General features: G+C 42.3%; 1 protein-coding gene and 1 long non-coding RNA gene across 2 annotated transcripts in view; one reads left to right on the plus strand and one right to left on the minus strand.

Annotated features, from left to right (window-relative positions):
- NEMP2 (nuclear envelope integral membrane protein 2) overlaps window positions 1–22,265 on the minus strand; it is an 86,870-nt gene that overhangs the window by 24,045 nt on the left and 40,560 nt on the right. The gene's annotated exons all lie outside the window — the stretch shown is intronic.
- On the plus strand, window positions 12,209–17,362 carry LOC308458780. The gene is made up of 3 exons (XR_013977649.1): window positions 12,209–12,948; window positions 13,803–14,411; window positions 17,269–17,362. It is a non-coding gene; the product is annotated as an uncharacterized lncRNA (long non-coding RNA).

Genomic DNA, 22,265 nt, shown 5'->3' on the forward strand with positions numbered 1-22,265 from the left:
ATGGACTGCAAGAAGATCAAACCTCTTCATTCTTAAGGAAATCAGCCCTGAGTGCTCACTGAAAGGACAGATCCTGAAGCTGAGGCTCCAATACTTTGGCCACCTCATGAGAAGAGAAGACTCCCTGGAAAAGACCCTGATGTTGGGAAAGGTGGAGGGCACAAGGAGAAGGGGACAACAGAGGACGAGATGGTTGGACAGTGTTCTCGAAGCTACCAGCATGAGTTTGACCAAACTGCGGGAGGCAGTGGAAGACAGGAGTGCCTGGCGTGCTCTGGTCCATGGGGTGACAAAGAGTCGGACATGACTAAACGACTAAACAACAACACAAACTTTGAAATACAAGGTTTTATTATTAAACAGCTTTTTCTATGCTGCTTAATCCCCAATAAACCTCTACGTGGTTTACATAAATCCCAAAGCAGTTTACACACTTCCAAGCATCATTGCTATTTCATGTGAGGTAAGTTTAAATTAAACGCGGCCTAGCACATATGGTTGGAAGGAAAGAACCTCTTTAATGTTTTCGTGTCTTTTGAGAGTATGGGATATTATCTGTACTTATAATTTGCCAGGGCCAAGAGAAGCTTCACAAATAAATAGATTCGAGTAAAGTTACCATTTAGCAGTAGTTCGATCTTCACAAATCAGCAGGTAAATTTTTTCACTCACCGCATGGAGATAAAATATCATCTGCAATATGTTTGCAACGCACTGTGAAGGGCACAGCTATAGTGGTTGGCTGAAAAGCTGGAAATCCTAACTTCAAAATCAATTTTAAAACTAAGATGGGTCAGATATGGCCCTCCAGATGTAACCTGCCTGTGGTACGTATGATTCTTAGCACTTCCTTTATTTTTGGACATCGTTCCACTTTCTCATCATGTCCAAATCTGCCTTGAAAAGGTTTGTGGCTTGTTCCTGTTCATTAGGATTAAAATAACTTGTCAGCTTGGTAAATATCACTTTCACAAACCCCCACAGGTTGTCCTACAAGCCATGGGCGTTTATCAGTGCCAGGATTATTTCCACCCATGTGGGTCACAGAGGGTAGCATATATGCACTTTAAACAGAGAATGCGTGAGTCACTCATTGCTGTGCAATGTGCAGTGAAGATCCCAAGCTTCTCCTCCATTAACTACCAGGTGAGGGCGATAAAGAGCTTTTTTACCAGGTGTTCGAAAACTCAGAATAGTTACAATGGACAAGAAACAGCACAGTGGTACCTTGGTTCTCAAACTTAATTCATTCCAGAAGTCCGTTCCTAAACCAAGGCGCTCTTTCCCATAGAAAGTAATGCAAAATGGATAAATCCGTTCTAGACTTTTAAAAACAACCCCTAAAACAGCAATTTAATATGAATTTTACCATCTAACGAGACCATTGATCCATAAAATGAAAGCAATAATCAATGCACTGTACTATAAAATAAATAACACAGTATTGTAGATTATAAAAATTAAAAGTATTTTTTTTCTTACCTGCACTGATGTTAGTCATTGTTTGGATTTGCTTTTATCCATTTCCGCAGTCACACAATCAATCAATCAGTCAATCAATCAATCAATCAATCAATCAATCAGTAGCTGAACTTAGTTCCACATAGTCAGAAAAACAAATTAACCGAAAAAGCCTCAAAAACGCAAAATAAATAGCAAAAACAAAAGCACCAAACTTAATCCGTTCCGGAAGTCCGTTTGACTTCTGAAATGTTTTAAAACCACAGTGCAGCTTCTGATTGGTACAGGTGCCCCGGAAACAATAGCCGACAGCTGCATCAGATGTTCAGCTTCCGAAAAACATTCAAAAACCAGAACACTTACTTCCGGGTTTTTGGCGTTTGGGAACCAAGGCGTTTGAAAACCAAGGTACCACTGTACTCCTCTCATACAAGCAACGTGTGTCAAAAGCTTCCAAACAAAGGGTGGTTGGGAAAACTTGTGGTTTTTTACACATTCAAAAAAAAATTGCATTTATTTGAGGGCATGATCAATTAAAACCTGATTTCTCGAGCAATCATAAACATCTGCTTCTGGCATGGCCAGTTCAGAACCTATAAGAAGAAACAATTGTTCATTTCTTTCGCACAAGAGTTTGTCTAAGATGTGGAAGTAACTAACCTACCAAGGAACAGTGCTCCTAAGTCCATATTACATGGAAAAATAGAGAGTACTGCTATTGAAGCTCTCATGCTGAGCTGGGAAATCTGAGGCAGATGTTGCCTCAGTCCCCATCCATCATCATCATCATCATCATCATTATTTGTACCTCGCTCAGCTGACTGGGCTTCCAGCATATATAAAAACATAACAAAGCATTACACATTTCCTATACAGCGCTGCCTTCAGATGTCTTCTAAAAGTTGTATAGTTATTTATTTCCTTGACATCTGATGGGAGGGCATTCCACAGGATGGGTGCCACTACCAAGGAGGCCCTCTGCCTGGTTCCCTGTAACCTCACTTCTCACAGTGAGGGAGCTGCCAGAAGGCCCTTGGAGCTGGACCTCAATGTCCAGGCTGAGCGAAGGGGATGGAGATGCTCCTTCAGGTATACTGGACTGAGGCTGTTTAGGGCTTCAAAGGTCAGCACCAACACTTTGAATGGTGCTCGGATATCCCATATCCAGCTATAACATGAAACCATGGTTTGTTTTAGCACATTGACCTGACCATGGTTTCTTTGGTGCCAGCAAACCAGGATCTTGAAGTCAAGAGTTTGAAGCTGGTTTGTGAAGCTCAGCTGCTGCTAAGCATAGTTAGCTGCTGTTATGACTGAATTCCTGGAGACGCTCCTTCAGGTATACTGGACCGAGGCCGTTTAGGGCTTTAAAGGTCAGCACCAACACTTTGAATTGTGCTTGGAAATGTACTGGGAGCCAATGTAGGTCTTTCAGGACCGGTGTTATATAGTCTCGGTGGCCACTCCCAGGCACCAGTCTAGCTGCTGCATTCTGGATTAGTTGTGGTTTCCGGGTCACCTTCAAAGGAAGCCCCACGCAGAGCACATTTCAGCAGTCCAAGTGGGAGATAACTAGAGAAAACTCTGGTGAGACAGTCCACAGGCAGGTAAGGTCTCAGGCGGCGTACCAGATGGAGCTGGTATACAGCTGCCCTGGACATAGAGTTGACCTGTGCCTCCATGGACAGCTGTGAGTCTAAAATTAGTTGTAGCATGGCCAGTCATCAGGGATGATAGAAGTTGTAGTCCCACAACTTCTGAGAGGCCGCAAGTTCCTCACCCCTGCTGTAATATTTTCCGTTCCTGTTGGAGAAGAATCAACTCTTAAGGCTCTCCTGCTACTTTTAGAAGCCTGTTTATCAAGGAACTCTGTACAGACACAAGCCAGTTCCCTACAGCTATTATAAACTGCTTGATGGAGCTCCCTCCTTAGAATTCAGGCAAAGCCTTCTAATCGTTCTTGATAGGCCACCGTCCCCTAGAGCTACATTTTCTTCTTAATTGAGAGAAGCAAAGTGCAGCTGTCTGACAGTTACTGCAGATCGCATTGATAGCAAAGTGCAAACATTTAGGCAAGAAAAACGGCGAGGCAGGAAGTTCAGCGCCACTCGACAGAAGTGCCACCATGTCAGGAGTCACAAACTGTAAAAACAGAGCAAGCAAGCACGAATGGCGCATTGAATTGGGCACAAAACATTTCCGACGTCGCTGAATTGCATGGGTGGAATGAGGCTTTGAGATACAAAAATATCCCCCACATATTGAACTTTTGGCAATCTGTCCCACAGTACTTGTATGGGTGTCAGAAAATAACACTTCCCTCTTCGTGTCAGCAAATGCCGAGGGGGAAATCATGATAAAGTGTATTTGAGGAGGTGGACATAAAGACCAAATGTTTTTTTTTTTTTTTTTAAATAATGTTTATTAAAATTTTCAAAAATACAGAAAGTAAAAAGTTAAAATACATTCAGAACCTTATTTTCATATATCCACTTTCTGGGACTCCCCCCTTCCCCCACCCCTATCATATTCCTGTTTCATATTGTTGGCTCCACAAGCTCTCAATTCTGATTAAAAACTTAATTTGTTTAGACCATTGTTCGAATTTAAAATTTCTACACTCCTCATCAATACCCTTAATAAAAAGCCAAAAATTTCTTTCCCAGGGCCCACCCCATTTTTATTCCACAATTTCCCTTTTTTTTTTAATAATAAAGACACCCCACATAATAGAAATATCAGAAATAAGAAATAAAAGATATAATAGATGAAACAAAAGCAGTTCAAAAAAAAGAAATTGACAAGCCTTTGGATTTTAGTTCTCCCCCTCTGTCCCCGGTTTAATTTCCCCCTGACCACCAAACCATGTTATCCGCCTGGAATTCTTACAATCCATAAATCGCCTATTTTCCCCCAACTCCTTGCTGGTTTTTTTGTTTTTTTGTTTTTTTCCTTTCATAATTATTTTTTTAAAACACTTAGCTTCAGATCTTTTAATAAAGCTCCCCCCATTGTTCTTTCCAAATTGTAGTCCAGTTTCCTCTTGTTCCGCTGCTGAAACGTTCTAATTCAGAAGCTTAGTAAGTCTGCAGGGATTATTGTTATTCAGGAACAAAAACTTGCGTTCAGTCCCTTCCTTTCTTCAATAGAAAATTCTATTGTCTCCTTTAGCTGTACACCCTGTAGACAAAATATTATTTCCGTTTTGCAGCTTTCCCAGAAGATAACCAGTTCTATAAAATTCCAATGGTATTTTTCCACTTACGACCATCTTTGTAATGTCCCGAAACTCCTCTAGGGGGATTGTTGTAACTTTATTTTCTCTAGTCCAAAAATCCGATTGTTATCCATGTTTTCGCCATTTTGTATCCAAGTTTTAAAAAGTTGTAGCAAATTGTAACAAATTTAGCCAGCAAAGTTCTCATAATAAAATCCTCTCTACTTTCCGACTTTGACAGCTACTTTGACAGCTGTCAAAATCTCCGACTCTTTTCACCAGGCTCTCTCTTCAATCACCCCGGTTCCCGGGGGGGGGGGGTTACGTTTCTTCTCCCTCAATTCGTCCTCCAGCACAGTTCTTATAATTTCCCATCGTGGAATTCTTAGTTTTTATCAGCAATACAAATCTTTTTGGACCTTGGTTTCCCCGTCCTTGTCTTAGAAGGTTTACAATAGGGGGGGGGACTGACTTCCTTTTTGGATCCCCCCCCGCTCGTGTCCAAATCGAAAGGAAATTCTTTTTTTTCCCCCTCCTTTTAAACCCAGTTTCCAAATTACTCACGGGTTGTTGTTAAAAAGTCCGAATTTTCAATGGAAGAAGTCAGCGCTCTCCGCCGGATGGCATGCGGCTGCGCTCGGCAGGGATAGCAGAGGACTCAAAGCACCACGCTTCTCCCCGGCACCCGATCCGTAGCCTTTAAAAAGGCTCCTTCACGAGTCGGGAGGGCGCTGACGGTGCCAGCCGAGTCTCCATGTCCACGGCCCTCATGGCCGTGGTTTTTAAGGGTCCCCGCATCGCCGGTGCGGTAGGACCCAGCCCCTGCCGAGCAGGCTCCCTCCGGAGCTCGGAGGGAGTCCGCCATTCGGCGATGGCGCCAACCCGGAAGTCCCATAAAGACCAAATGATTAGGTCACTTCAGCCTAGTTAACAAACCAGAAGTCTCCTTCTGACTTGCAGTTAATTAGTTGTTCCTGACAAATTTCTTTTATTTACTTCTCAATATTTTACTCCATTCTCTCAAAAGGCAGAGTGGTTTCAGGTATATTGAAAGTAATGGACACATTTAAGGGGGGGGACTTCACTATTATATCATCCCTATATTGACATAGGTGGTGGAACTGTGGACGTCTAGATTTTGTTATAAGAATTTTAAGGTCTCAAATATAGAATAAATATTCACAAATGCACACATATCTAAATATATGAACCATGTGTCTGAAATGGTATGGGAGAGCAATCCTGAAGCCATTTTGACTTTCCCAATGACCACATATATTGCTCTGCAGTAAGGGAGGCAAATGGGGAAAGCCTTCCCACTGTCCTTTTCCTCGCAAATCCTGTCTTAAGGGCGTATTTGTGCATGAATAGGGTGAGCCTGTGACCTGGATTCAGGAACTAAAGTATTAACCATCACAAAAGAATGGCCAGGCTGCCCAGGTAATGCAATCAGTGACCATTATCAGGTATACTGGCAGGCAGGCTTTCTGCTGTAGACCGCCTCCTTCTGTGATGTATGTATGATGTTTCAGGGAGGGGGGGTCTTGGGCTACAGGGTGGGCAATTTCAAAAGTCTATATAAGGGCTTGCGCACCATTGTTCAGGGTTCTCCTCTCTACTGTGCATGGTGAGTGGGGATCCTGTTGCAGCAGTTCCTTTAATAAAGATCAGGCTTACTAGCCGCTTTGCTTCTCAATATACTCTGGTTGGCCTCTGTTTTCTCCTACCGATAGGGAACCCACTTAAGGACTCTATACAGGCTCTGCAATACCCCATAAGGGAAAGGGAGCAGTTTTTCTTATAACAATTTCATTGTAATTCCCATTAGCGCCCAGCCAGCTTGGCTGATAGTGAAGGGCGATAAAGAACCATAGTTTATCAACCTCTGCAGTGCCTGCAGGTCCCTCATCTCTGTGGAAAACTTTAACCTGTAGAATAACAATCCAACTAGGTTATGCAGGTTAAGACAAAGCCAGGAAGCTATTGTCAATAAATAATAACCATTTTGGAAGAAAGAGGCTCTTATAAGTTAAAATATAAGTATTCAGTAAAAGAGAGAGAGAGAGAAAGAGGGAGATGGAAAGAAGACATAGTCCCTACCAGAGAAGAATGGCAGATCAAGTTGATGGACTATGACGAGATGGCAAAAATGACTGGAAAAATCAGAAATCAGGAAGACCAAAACTTTAATAAGGAATGGGGGAAATTTATAACTTACCTTAAAGACAACTGTAAACAGTTAAAATTGTTAGCGGGATTGCAATAACACTTGTAATGTAACAAGAACCAGTGCTTTTTTCCTAAAAAAATGTTTAGGGGTACTCTCATTTTGACTTAAGAAAATCACCATTGTATAGTTCAAATCGAGAAAAACAAATACAGTAGATGGACAAAAGTACAAAGATTCACAAAATGTTTAGTGGTATGCGTCCCGCCAGAAAAAAAGCACTGACAAGGACTATGGATATAATGGAGATATAAAATTTTGGACTATTAAAAGATGCAGTAGGAAAGGTTTAACAAAAAGAACCACAAAGGGGAGGAGGGAAGTTCAGAGGATTCGTGAGAATCCTGTTTTTATATAATATGTTGTGGTGCGAGTGTAAATTTTTCTATGGAAAATCAAATATATAAAGTTGAAAAAAATAAAAATAAAATATAAATATTCAGGGTGAGGCTTTGTTTTTGTAAGCTGTTCTGTATGTTGTGTGACAGGTTTTTCCAGCTTGTTTGGCAGGAAAATGGTAGACTGCCTCAAAGCAGGTGTCAGATTAACTCAGACACCCAAATCCCCTAAACCCAAACCAGACACAACGTCTATTCTTGCACAAATAATGAAAGCTTTGAAATACTTATTCTGACCTTGTTAAAGAGAAACAGTTAGCACGACAGACCAGCAAGTTCTTGCTTCTGCCAAGATTCCTTCTTTTCAGATAAGCAACTTGAAGTTCCTCGGCTATTTTCAAACTCACCAGCCAGTTTTTCAAAGCGAGCAAAATGTGAAATCCCACTTTATTCCAAACACATATCAGAAAGTATAATTAATTAGCACTTGAGATTTTTGATAGCACGTCTTTGTAACGTCTAGCCACATATGGTTTCTAAAGTAGCAATTGTTTGTATTTTATCTGTCTCCACTAAATGTTGCTAAACTTACCCCGCTTTAATGGTAAAAATAGGGGCTTAATCAAAGTCAAAGAAAATTGCTGCATTAATTGTAATCAGGCTGGGACATGAAAAAGGAAATGTGATAACATTTGGAAAATGCATTGCAACTTACCGTTTTATCTTTATGGGAAAATTCTCTGTGGTTGTGGGTCTGGTATGCCATCATATATTTTTTACGTGTTGCTATTATTACTATTAATAATAATTAAACTTATTAGTTGCTTGCTACCTAGAAGGTCCCCAAATGACTTACATTTAGAAACATAAACAGAATTTTTAAATTGCTGTAACTCATCCAGGGACAAGGATGGGTAATAATAATAATAATAATAATAATAATAATAATAATAATGGCATTCTATCTCAAGAACAGTCATAGGAAGGTGTGCAGCACATTAACAATACAACAGAATCAGCACAGCCCATCTAAGGCTTGGAGAAAAAGGTACCGTATTTTTTGCTCTATAAGACTCACTTTTTCCCTCCTAAAAAGTAAGGGGAAATGTGTGTGCGTCTTATTGATTGAGCGAGTGGTTGCTGAACAACTCCAGGCACGCCTGGAAGAAGCGGACCATTTGGATCCCTTCCAATCGGGATTCAGGCCTCATCACGGGACTGAAAGTGCCTTGGTCGCACTGGTTGATGATCTCCGGCGGGCTAGGGACAAAGGTGAGAGCTGTTTCCTAGTTCTGCTGGATCTCTCAGCGGCGTTTGATACCATCGACCATAACATCCTTCTGGACCGTCTTGAGGGGCTGGGAGCTGGGGGCACTGTCATACAGTGGTTCCGCTCCTTCCTCCTGGGCCGTGTTCAGAAAGTGGTGGTGGGGGATTAGTGTTCAGACCCTTGGGCTCTCACTTGTGGGGTGCCTCAGGGTTCTGTCCTCTCCCCCATGCTTTTTAATATCTATATGAAGCCGCTGGGAGAGATCATCAGGGGGTTTGGACTGGGTGTTCATCAGTATGCAGATGACACCCAGCTCTACCTCTCCTTTAAATCAGAACCAGTGAAGGCGGTGAAGGTCCTGTGTGAGTGTCTGGAGGCGGTTGGAGGATGGATGGCGGCAAACAGATTGAGGTTGAATCCTGACAAGACAGAAGTACTGTTTCTGGGGGACAGGAGGCGGGCAGGTGTGGGGGATTCCCTGGTCCTGAATGGGGTAACCGTGCCCCTGAAGGACCAGGTGCGCAGCCTGGGAGTCATTTTGGACTCACAGCTGTCCATGGAGGCACAGGTTAAATCCGTGTCCAGGGCAGCTGTGTACCAGCTCCATCTGGTACGTAGGTTGAGACCCTATCTGCCCGCGGACTGCCTCGCCAGAGTGGTGCATGCTCTGGTTATCTCCCGCTTGGACTACTGCAATGCGCTCTACGTGGGGCTACCTTTGAAGGTGACCCGGAAACTACAACTAATCCAGAATGCAGCAGCCAGACTGGTGACTGGGAACAGCCGCCGAGACCATATAACACCGGTCTTGAAAGACCTACATTGGCTCCCAGTACGTTTCCGAGCACAATTCAAAGTGTTGGTGCTGACCTTTAAAGCCCTAAACGGCCTCGGTCCAGTATACCTGAAGGAGCGTCTCCACCTCCATCGTTCTACCCGGACACTGAGGTCCAGCACCGAGGGCCTTCTGGCGGTTCCCTCACCGCGAGAAGCCAAGTTACAGGGAACCAGGCAGAGGGCCTTCTCGGTAGTGGCGCCCTCCCTGTGGAACGCCCTCCCACCAGATGTCAAAGAGAACAACAACTACCAGACTTTTAGAAGACATCTGAAGGCAGCCCTGTTTAGGGAAGCTTTTAATGTTTGATGTATCATAGTATTTTAATATTCTTTTGGAAGCCGCCCAGAGTGGCTGGGGAAACCCAGCCAGATGGGCGGGGTATAAATAATAAATTATTATTATTATTATTATTATTATTATTATTATGGAGTGAATGCAGGCTGCGCAGCTATCCAAGAAGCCAGAACAGCAAGAGGGAATGCTGCTTTCACTGCGCAGCGATCCATCTTGCTGTTCTGGCTTCTGAGATTCAGAATATTTTTTTTCTTGTTTTCCTCCTCCAAAAATTAGGTGCGTCTTGTGGTCTGGTGCGTCTTATAGAGCGAAAAATACGGTAATTCTTTACCTGGCGCCGAAAAGAAGTTGGCATTCCACAGGTGGGGAGCCATATCTGGAAAGACATCTTATTATTTCTGTAACCTATATTAAAGACAAGGCTTGCTATCAAAATGTAAACAGTGCCATGATGCTATGTGACTGTACCAATTTCCTTTTTATTTTGTACTTTAGGGTATAAATAGTAAAATTATTATTATTATTAATTCCTGCTTAGTAAAATAAAATAACTTGGTTTGGAATATATATATTTTTAATCAATATCCCTGCATATCCTGTTTCTTAGGTAAGACACACACTTATCTAAAGAAGGCAGCTGCCTGGGAAGCTGATACATTGAAGTAAAACAAAGTCTGTTCCAAGTATTCAAAATGAAGACTTCAAAGCACAGGAATATAAATAAGGAAATTCTCACACCGGGCTTAATCTGCCGCAGTTGCAAATTGAATTATGTATCCTCCTCCTGCTCCACTTTTCTGATTTATTTTTCACTTAAAGGTGCTCAGAGCACCTTAAAGACAATTTAATAAAATGAAATATTAAACAACACATTTCCAGTTAAACAGAAACAATGCAGTAAAACAATTAACAATGCAATCCTATGCATGGTCCACAGTCTTCAACGGGGCATATTTCCTAGTAAATATGCCTAAAATACACAAATAAGCACAAGAACCATTGAAACAAAAATTTCTTCTTAAAGACCAATAAAGTAAGAGCTTGGCTGAACAGAAGCATCTTAACCTGATATTAGAAGGACCATAAATATGACGCCAAAAAAAGGCTAACTCTATTCTAGGCTGCATCAACAGAAGTCTACTGTCCAGATCAAGGGAAGTAATAGTACCACTCTATTGGGCCTTGGGCAGAGCACACCTAGAGTACTGTGTCCAATTCTGGGCACCACAATTTAAGAAGGATGTTGACAGGCTAGAACATGTGCAAAGGAGGGCAACCAAGATGATCAACCAAGCCTTATGAGGAACGGTTGAAGGAGCTGGGTATGTTTAGCCTGCAAAAGAGGAGACTGAGAGGAGATACGATAACCATCTTCAGATATCTTAAGGGCTGTCACATGAAAGAGGGAGCAAGCTTCTTTTCTCCTGCTCTGGAGGGTAGGACTTGAAATGATGGCTTCAAGTTACAAGAAAGGAGATTCTGACTAAATTATGGTTACCAGATGTCCCTGTTTCCCATGGACAGTCCCCGGATTTACAAATCTGTCCCCGGACAAAATCCGTCCCCATTAATTTCAGTTAATGTCCCTGGATTTTCAGTTAATGTCCCCGGATTTAAGTGTTGTAGATTTATTAGTAGGGAATGAATGTTGTGTGATTGGTTCAACGGCACAAGACACATCATGTAGGGACTTCTGGTGAGGCAAAATGGCGGACGCCATGGCAGCGAGCAGCTCCTGAAGCCAGCCAGAGCCAACTGCACTACCAGGCTGGCTCCGAGCTGCTTAGACTGCTGCTGCCATTGCCAAGGGGGAACCAGGGACACCCAGCGCGTCAACTGGGGGAACCGCTGACCCCCCATGACCCAAATTGAGCCGGGAACAAGAGTGCCTGGCCACCCAGATGACTGCCCAGTGGCGCTCAGGGGCCAGGAAAACCCCGGGGCCGACGCAGGGAGAAGGAGAGGAGAAGGAAGAGAGAGAAAGAGGAATGAGAAAAAAGAGGGGAGCCCTGACCTTGCCACACCACTGCTGCCGCCGCGACTGAGAAGGAGAGGTAGGAGAGCACCAGGAGGGAAAGGACACGTGGTAGAGCCCAGGCTGACCCGAGCCTGCTCCACGGCAGCTAGCACTCAAAGATAGCAGGTCGGGGCCCAGAGGAAGGCTGTGCGACAGAGGAGACCACAGAAAAGAAGATATTACTTCTTAATTGTTATTATTTTAAATAACTTTTTTTTCTCTTTTCAAAAACAAAAAGTGTCCCCGGATTCTTTGAAAAAAAATTTGGTAACTTTAGACTAAACATTCAGAATAAAAACCTTTCTGACAGGAAGAGCTGTTTGCTAGTGGAACAGTCACCCACAGGAGGTTGTGGGCTCTCCTTCCTTGGAGGTTTTTAAGCAGAGGTGGGATGGCCATCTGTCATGGATGCTTTAGCTGATCTTCCTGCATTGCAGGGGGCTTGGACTAGATGACCCTTGGGTCCCTACAATTCTATGATTTCATGACACCAGATGCAACTCAAGAGCCACTACTGAAAAGACCCTGCAGTCACCAGCCTCACTTTGTTTTGTGGGGTTGCTGTATGTAAGCTCCAGGTTCAAAGGCAATAGGCCTCTAAATACCGGTTGCTGGGAAGCAACAATGGGAGATGGCTATTGCCCTCCTGATCTCCTAGTGGGCTCCACAAAAAGCATCTGATTGGCCACTGTGGGGAACGGGATGCTACACTTGGTTGGCTGTTGGGGAACTTGAATCGCCATGACGCCCAAGCTAACCCTGGTCCATTATGGCCATAAGAGAGCTGCCATCTCCCTCTTTTCTTAATGTGTTGTTGAATCCAAAGCCTAGCCAGTCGATTCTTGTCACAGCTAAATGTGTGGTGTGTTTTGGAACAAAGTGAAGTGATTTATGTCACCATTGGGCTTTCCCTTCCATTTCAAATAACCGCCTTCCCATTATGGTTTCAGCCCTGCTCTCCCACCAAAAGAAATATTGCCCATTGTTTAGCGTTTGAAAGCGAATAATAACAGATAAATACAAAAGCAAGCGAAATTGCTGCATAGCCACCTGATGACTAAGGACTTTCTCTCTTGGTTTCTCCCCCCCCTTCCTTTTTACGTAAGCGCTCGTTATATTTGCTTTGTGAGCTGCGGGGCGTTTTATCTTTGGCTGGAAGGAAAGTGGATGCAGGTTTTGTAGATGTTTCTCAGGGTTGGTAGGTGGGTGTTAGATTGTGTGTCATTCGTAGGAGGCGAACGTCAAAGGAAGTGGGCTTGACTTTTTGGAGCAGTTTTGTAACCCAGGTACTTAATATTTGGTTTCCTGAAAACGAAAGAGTAAAGGACAACTAAGAAGGCCTTGCTGGTTATGTCTTTTTTTCACCTGCCCTATATGACAAAACTGGGCACTGGAATCAGCACTTACCTAATCAAGTTTCTTGCTGCTGTTGCTGCTGTTTTTGCTGTTGTTTTGCTTTCATTTACCAACCGCTGGTAATTAACCACCTTCCAGATCCCCCTCCAACTTCAGGGAGAGGGTTCATTCTGTCGTATCCTGATTCTAAGAATGAAACTCTCAAAATAAGTATCATTAAGCAATACAAAAGAGAGTCCTTGTACAGTGATACCTCAGGTAAAGAACTTAATTCCTTCCAGAGGACCGTTCTTAACCTGAAACTGTTCTTAACCTTAAGCACCACTTTAGCTAATGGGGCTTCCTGTCGCCGCCGCACGATTTCTGTTCTCATCCTGAAGCAAAGTTCTTAACCCGAGGTACTATTTCTGGGTTAGCGGAGTCTGTAACCTGAAGCGTTTGTAACCCAAGGTACCACTGTATATATTTGTATTTGTGTGTGTGTGTATCTGCATCTATGGGTATATATACATCAAATCCTTTTATGTGGAATGTTAAACGATTTGCGTTGAACGACAGAGTTAAAATTAGGCCAAGTAATTTCACAACATGTTCATTTCTTGCTGAGAAGCACATTAGAGGGAAATATTTTGCCGATAAAATAACGCAGGGCTTGCTTTTTATGTTCCTTTTGCTGGGGGTGGGGGTGGGGAAACCCACAGGGTGATTTGCAAGAAAATAGGCAGCTGTGCTTACCCTTATAGTATTCTTATGCTAAACTTTATGTTTTCTTTGACATTAATAGATACCAGGATGAAGACTCTTCTGTTGTTGGGAACACTTATCCTAATCTACTGTAATAACTCAGGTGGGCTGGTGCTGCCCTCCCCTTGAGAAATGCTGGAGCAGAACAATGAGAGGTTATTTGAAAGCTAAGCGATGCAGAAGCAGTTTTGAAATGGGTTGTAAAATGTTTTGTGAGACTAGAAGCCATGAAGCCCTGGGCCTAGGCAGCATCTATTCATTCCGCTAAAGATTTGTATGCAAATGCAGTGTTTTGCAGATGGCACTCAGTTCTCTCTTCACTTCTTTCTGTTTCTTTCCTTCGGTTAACCCCCGATGATGTAGTCCATTATAGTGCCTGGGTAGCTAGGCCAACGCTGCATTTGAAAAGCAACACCTCAGAAAGTGTGACGGATTGGCTGCGTAAGTGTTGGACCCTAGGAATTGCCTCACACCAGCACACCTGCTAAGGTTCTGAGTTCTTCAAGGGAGGCCCCTTGCTTGGTTCATCCACCCTCACAGATACGCTTGGTTGGTAGGGATGTGGGACAGGACCTTCTCAGCAGCTGCTCCCAGACCTTGGACCTCCTTCCCTGGAGAAGCTCCTTCCTTGTTGTCTTTCCACCACCAGGTAAAGCTTTCTTGTTCCAACAAGGGAACTAACTACTCTTAATGAAAGGGCTGGTGCCATGCTATTTTTATTGTATTATCTGTTTGATTGTAATTGATTTTGGGGGCGCGGTGGGCACTGTGCTCTAAACCACTGAGCCTCTTGGGCTTCGCGATCAGAAGGTTGGCGGTTCGAATCCCCACAACGGGGTGAGCTCCCGTCACTCTGTCCCAGCTCCTGCCAATCTAGCAGTTTGAAAGCACACCAGTGCAAGTAGATAAATAGGTACTGCTGTGGTGGGAAGGTAAACAGTGTTTCTGTGCACTCTGACTTCCATTACGGTGTCCCGTTGCGCCAGAAGCAGTTTAGTCATGCTGGCCACATGACCGGGAAAGCTGTCTGTGGACAAACGCCAGCTCCCTCAGCCTGAAAGCGAGATGAGTGTTGCAACCCCATAGTCGCCTTTGACTGGACTTAATCGTCTAGGGGTCCTTTACCTTACTTTTTAAACTGATTTTACACACACACACACACACACACACACACACAGAGAGAGAGTTTTAATTCTATTTATGTTAAATTGTTTTGTTTTTTTACTTATTGGGCTTTGTCCCGCTTTGTTTTCAGCTGCCCTTATTTAATCCCTAAGCCACCTTGAGTCCCTGTCAGGGCAAAAGGTGGGATATAGATAAATACATGTTGACTGACAGCTCTGAAGAGTGTAGTCACCATAAATCCCAGGGGATTATATATACTGTTCACATGGAGGTGCTACATCATATACGTGGCTCCCCGCTGCCAGAGCCCCTGATTTCACAGCCTCAGTGCCATAGAACATCTTCCCATTGTGAATATGAGGGTTACGCTGCAGTCCTGCAGTTAAGAGGCCAGGGTCTTGATACCCACTTGCATTATAAAAGGGGTCGGTTGCTCATTCCTCAGAAACAGAGCCGTTGGGTGCCAGACAGTTGTGACAGACTGCTGCTGACTTTGTGCGAAAGCCCCCAGGGCAGCTCCAGATCTGTCAGGAAGAATTCCTTCCGAAATTGTTTATTGCCTCCCAGAAATAACGTGTGTCTGTTTCAGAGATTCATGGCTGCTTCCAAACACGAGGAGCAGAACAAAACAAAGGCAGGGGTTTCTTAATTAGCAACTTGGGCCTTCTTACTATCAGTGCACATTAACCTGCAAACAGATCACTGAAGGTTTAAAACATTATTCTAAGGAATCAGTGATGCTGTGAGGACTTTTAACAGCTTGCCTGGCTATGTGAAAGGAAAAGGGAGATGCATTCTAGACATTTAGACATGCATTTTAGCATTGTTCTATAATGCAGAGGAACTATTTACTGGATGAAGAAAATTCCAGGATATATGTGTGTGCTAATTTATAGCAGCCATTAGTTCCCTATGTCCTGCTGTCGTTTGCAGAAATTTCAGCTCCTGGCTACAGACATGCAGCCACTGTGAAATCACCTTAGTTGCCTTTCATCTAAGTCAGTGTTAGGGACCCTCAAGCTCTCCAAGTCCCATCCGTCATAGGCAGAGGTGGCTCAAGACATTTTGCTGCCTGAGGCCAACAACAAGATGGCACACACCTACCCCAATTACCACATATAGAACCAGATTAGACTGGCAGTGAAGAATCTTGTTTTGACACTGGTGATGGGTCACTGTTCCTCCAATGTACATGAGGCAGGATGAGGCCACTGCCTCAAGCAGCAGAAGCCCCGCCCCCCAAACAACATGCTCACGGGTACCCCACCGCTTCCGCCAGCAGCAGAGAAACACCGCCACTATCTGAGCTGATTTTGCAGAAGATGGCACCCATTTTGGGCAAGATCTTGCCTGAAATCAGCACAACTAGACCATTGAAAGATTAAAATTGAAAAAGTTTGAGGAAATTAGAAAATACTTAACTGATCGGTTACAATTCCATCAGTTGAATGATATATTTAAATTAGATAAAAGAAAAGGGTTCACCACTGAAATACCGAAACTTGAGAAAGACTTACTACAAAGCAAGGATAAACTACTTTCCAAGAAGTATAGGCTCCTGTTGGATTGGGAGGTGGTGAAGGAGGTTAAATCAGTAATGATCCAGTGATCTAAAGATTTTGGTTATAAGATACAAATGGCATCTTGGGAAAGACTTTGGAGAAAGGGCTTGAAGTTCACAGCTTGCTATACTTTAAAAGAAAATAACATGGTTGTTTGATTGATGGTACATTACACCAAGCAAGCTGGCGAACATAAAGAATCTGAGGAACAAAGTAACACATGTGGTGGAAATGTAATAAGATAAAAAACTTTTGGGAAATTATTTATAATGAGCTTAAAAAAATGTTCAAACTAACTTTTATCAAAAAACCAGAAGCCTTTCTTTTAGTCATCATAGCTGCAGATATTTCGAAGGAACAGAGAAAGGTATTCATGTATGCAACTACTGCCGCGAGAATGTTAATAGCTAAAGGGTGGAAGGGAGAAAAAATGGAGTGGCAGGTGAAACTAAAATGGAGTGGCAGGTGAAACTATTTGAATATGGCAAAGATGACAGGAAAAATCAGGAATCAGACAAACCAAAAGTTCAACAAAGAATGGGAATTATTCAGATTATATTTAAAAGAAAATTGTTCTCCTTTTGAAATCTCTGACATGCTTTGATTAACTTCTGCAATGTTACCGTATATGCTACAAAGATTATGACGAATTTATGATAAGTTAAAGGATATATAAATATGTAGTCAACAAGGAAACGTAGGACTCATACTGAAGATGACGGAAGTCTTAACATATGGGAAAAAATTATTTTATAAGTTACATTTTCTTTGTATTTGATGTGATCTGATCTGTTTTTTTCTGATCTGTTTGTGGTGAAGGGACTTAATATGTAAAATAATAAGGATTAAAATGCAAAAAAGAAAGAAAGATGTGGCAAGGTGTACAGCAGCGGCAGAGCAGGTGAGAAGTGAGGTTGGTTTATTATTATTATTATTATTATTATTATTATTAGACTCATGCACAGTCATTTGTCCCAAAACAATGTATGTCTTATGCCAGAACGATTATTGCAAAGTTGTCTTTGGGTTTATGGTTATGCTTTATTAGCATTTCGTCTGAACGTTCCATTCATCGTAGTAACGGGCCGAGAAAGTACTGTACACAGACTTTTTTAAAGGCTTTCAATTTAATGGGCATGATATAAAAAGAAAAGCGACTAGGGAGGGAAGAGGAAAGCAAGCTAAATCAGGTACCTTTAAAAAACATGAAATAAGAGTGGCAGCTGGACTGGCCACTGCAGAGACAGATATGAGAGCAGAGGAGGCAAATGGCAACTGGTCCATCTATGTTTTCATGGTGGTGTGAGCCTTGATGTCTGTCCCCTCCGGATGCAGTCGGGTAAAAATAGAAAGTGGCAGAATTATTATTTTGTATGCGGGGTAGAAATCTGTCATCATATCTTTAGCCCAGAAGTTGTAACGTGCTCTCTGTAAACAGTACTATATGAGAGATGGGCAAATATGATGGACAGGGAGAGATGTCCTGGAATTAATTTAGAGAGGGATTCAATTTTGTGAGGGGTTTTTCTGCTTGTTCCGTAAGTGCATGCATTTTTGCTTGCCCTATGGAACGATCCCCTGTCGTCGTCCCCCCGGTACTGTTCTGGGGGATGGGGGTCTCTTGAGCCTCCAGAGTGAAGCTGGGGGCAGCGCTGGGTGCACAGGAGGAAAAGGTGGAGCGAAGCCCCACCCATTGTACTAGCAGGTGCAGTGTAGGTATTTATGCTCTTTCTTTCTTTCTTTCTTTCTTTCTCTCTCTCTCTCTCTCTCTCTCTCTCTCTCTCTCTCTCTCTCTCTCTTTCTCTCCTTCTCTCTTTCTCTCTTTCTCTCTTTCTCTCTTGTTTATTTATTGATATCTCAATACATATACAAAATGTTTACATAATATTACATATACATCATACCTGCAAATTCACATTTTTCATTTCATTAAGTACCAGCATTTAGTCACTTCTTACTTACTTCTTGGACGCGAGTGGTGCTGTGGTCTAAATCACAGAGCCTAGGACTTGCCGATCAGAAGGTCGGCGGTTTGAATCCCCGCGACGGGGTGAGTTCCCGTTGCTCGGTCCCTGCTCCTGCCAATCTAGCAGTTCGAAAGCATGTCAAAGTGCAAGTAGATAAATAGGTACCGCTCTGGTGGGAAGGTAAACGGCGTTTCCGTGTGCTGCTCTGGTTCCCCAGAAGCGGCTTAGTCATGCTGGCCACGTGACCCGGGAGTTGTACGCCGGCCCCCTCGGCCAATAAAACGAGATGAGCGCTGCAACCCCAGAGTCGTTCACGACTGGACCTAATGGTCAGGGGTCCCTTTACCTTTACCTTTTACTTACTTCTTGTCTTACCCTATGTCTTCCCTCCATCCGTGCGTGACTTCGTAATTTTTTTAAAATAACTTTATTATTGTGATTGTATTCTTGTATCTTAATCATTAAACATACATTCTTGTATATCTATTTAAATTCACTTTGTGAGATCAGTCTATACATATCAAGCAATTTTTGTTGGAGCATCTTTTAATCATGTATTCATCCACACACTTCCATTCCTGTTTGAGATTTTGGTTAGATTGCCTTCTAATTGTTGCTGTCATTTTTGCTAATTCAGTCATTTCAAAAAAATTATGTTGCCAATCTGCCACAGATGGTACTTCTTCCGATTCCCAATTTTTAGCAACCAATAACTTAGCGGCGGCCATTGCATTTATGCATGCATTTTCTTGAACCTGTAGACTGGCACCTTAGTTAATGACCGAGGCACAAAGTCTTTGCCAGTCATCCCTTCCAGGGAGCACTGATGAAATGAAATCCAGCAGCCACTGAAAGCAGTGACAAAAATAATCCGGTGTCCCAAGAATACATGCTTGATTTTTATCCTATGTATCCCTTCTTTTCTTTTCTTTTTTAATGAAGCAAATCTAAATCAACATTGCCCGCTCCATGGGATTTGCCATGTGTGTGTCTTTCTTCAACACAACGTTGGTCTTCCTTCAACACATATCTGCTCTTTTCTCTGCGTCGCACTTCCACATTTGCATTTTAATAAATTGTAGCTGCTTATTATTGTCATGTCTGTGTCAGTAGTTGCTGTTGATAATTTGAGGGCATGTGCTTGGAAATTCCATTTCTAACACTGTTAAAGATGGGGAAAGATAATTGCAGTTTGAAAATGTCCTCTTTTTTTTCTTTTTTTTTAGAATTATAGTTTAGTCCCAATGTGTTGAGGTAGCCTAACGATTAAGCTCTACATGCTCAAAGGAAGCTGTCAACCTCTCTGAGATGAGAGTAGGCCTCTTTTTTGTGCTCATGAAGTGCCAATAATGACTTTCTGTTATTTTGAAATAATACTTTATAATTACTGCTGGGGTTGTTGGTTCATCAGAACACATTTGGGGGGCGGGGGGAGCCACAGGGGAGTCATGGCAACGATGTTATGAACAGTAGAAGCCATGACAGGAATTATGAAAAAGCCACAGACGTGTTTGCAGGTACCAAGAACTCTCTCTCCCCCTATATTTGCAGCTGTTCCAGAATACTCCTGCTTTAGAAGACAGGGCTCTCCTTTGGTCCCCAGGCAAAATGGATTAATGGACAGCTTTTCTCAGTTTGGGATATTCTCCTCCATCCTTGAATTTGGTGTAGCCTGAAGTGGCACAATTGAAAAGCAGATTTATCATTTCATTTGCTGTTTGAACAGAAAATGTATAGCTGACCTCAGAGTGTGTTGCATTTGTGTGTTTGTGTGTATGTGTACATATACAGACACAGATAGCTAGCTTGCTAGCTAGATGGTTGGTAGATAGATAGATAGAGTGCTATTTTCTAAAAAAAAATTTAGGGGTACTCTCATTTTGACTCAATAAAATCACCATTTTATAGTTCAAATCGGGGAAAATAAATAAAGTAAATGGACAAAAGTACAAAGATATTTAGGGATATGCGTCGTCCCCCCCGCCCGCCCCCCAGAAAAAAAAGCTCTGGATGAATAGATAGATAGATAGATAGCTATTGTTGTGAGTTTGGAGAACTCCTGGGGTTACATGTGTTTACATGGAAGGAAATCCCATTTGAGTTGAGTAGAGCTTATCGCCAACAAATGGCACACTGAATTGCTAAAATTAGGGCTAACGTTTGAGGGATTGCACCCTCTGTTTTTAGGAAAGAAATAACCAGTAGCACATCTGACCAACAGAGGGAGAAAGAGAACCTCTTTTCAATGGAAGGGCAGAAGAGCCTCAGGTTAAAAAGTCCTTTTCATTGGAGATAATTCAGACAGAAGTTCCCAGGTGTCAAAAAAGGCTATTTATGTATGCCACTACTACAGGCCGTGTTTTGTTAGCCCCAAAATGGAAAACGAGCCAAGTCCCGACTAAAGAAGAATGGCAACTTAAACTGGTGGAATATGCGCAGCTTGTGGACCTAACATATAGAATAAGAGAACAAGAAGAACATATGTTTAAAGAAAATTGGGAAATGTTTATTGAATATATGGGGGGCGGGAATTGTGTATATTTGAAAACGTGGGCAGCATTAGGATAAATTCAACAGTGTAAATGAGTTTTGATGGATGTAATAATGGAATACTCAATGGTTTAGTTTATATAAAATACGCAGGGATTTATGTTATGCAAAATGAACCATGGAAAGAGAAGAAGGGAAGTCATTGATATTTTAAGGTGGTTTAAATGAATATTCTAAAATGTAAAACAGAAAATTTAATAAAAATTATGGGGTGGAGGGGGGAAGCGAAATATACAAAGAACACAAAATATACAAAGACATTCCTTAGCGTCGAATGCCTTCTAGTCAACTAAATTTGGGAGGATGCAGAAGGGAAAGGTCAGTTGTCGTAAAAGGTAGTCCTGCAATTTTATCACCTCAAATATGTGTTTGGCCTCAGCAAGGTGTGTCCACCACACTCCTCGAATTAGGAATCCCAGCAGGAGAGAATTCATTTCCATATCCACAAAAATCAAAACAAAGATAGTGACGGGTACCACATATTTTGCATTTCTAGCTTTCTAATTCTGTGTACGATCCATTCTTATTCTCTCTCCCCCTCCTTTGATTCTCACACTCCCACCAAATTTTCATGGTTCAGAAATCGATAGATGCAGAAGTAAAACTGGAAATAAGATGCCTATTAAAATTAAAACACATTTGAAAGAAAGTAGGAGAGGAATATATTAGATCTTTTATGAACGGTGTATCCACTACTTAAGTATCTTGAGAAAATGTAAGCCCCCCATGAGAAGTTTACTGTTAAGAGGACCAAAAGAGGTAGCTGAGGTAATCTATCTCTCGCAAGTTTCCCCCCCCCTTTTCCTTCATAGTAAAAATAAAGTGTCTGAGTGATAGCGGCAGGAGAGGGAGAGCAGCAGACAAGAGAGCAAATTAGCAAAGAAAACAAGTCTGGTAGCAAACCAAATCCTGTGTGTTGTTGATTAGACAAGCTAATTATTTTGGTTTATTCCGTAAATGAATACAGAATGCATCAGTTGAGATGCAAGCTGTCAAAAAAAACACAAATTGAACAGTTGTCAAGGCTAAGATAAACAAGCTAGGACTGCATTTATTTCTTCGGGACAAAATACCGGTAGATTGCACTTCGTGTTCCCCATCTTTCTGTAATTTCTGAGGTAGATCACAGTTTAAGCACACATGGGATACATCCTAAGAATCCCCTTTGAATGGAAGGTGGGGTTATAAATAAATAAATGTATCTATCCCCCACTCACACTTTGTTTCCTAAGATTTGCACAAAACCAGAAAACAACGCAAGCAAATCACAAATTTCTATACCGCTTTTAACCTAAACAT

Source organism: Podarcis pityusensis (assembly GCF_964106645.2).
Source record: "Podarcis pityusensis genome assembly, chromosome: 1".
Lineage (NCBI taxonomy): Eukaryota > Metazoa > Chordata > Lepidosauria > Squamata > Lacertidae > Podarcis > Podarcis pityusensis.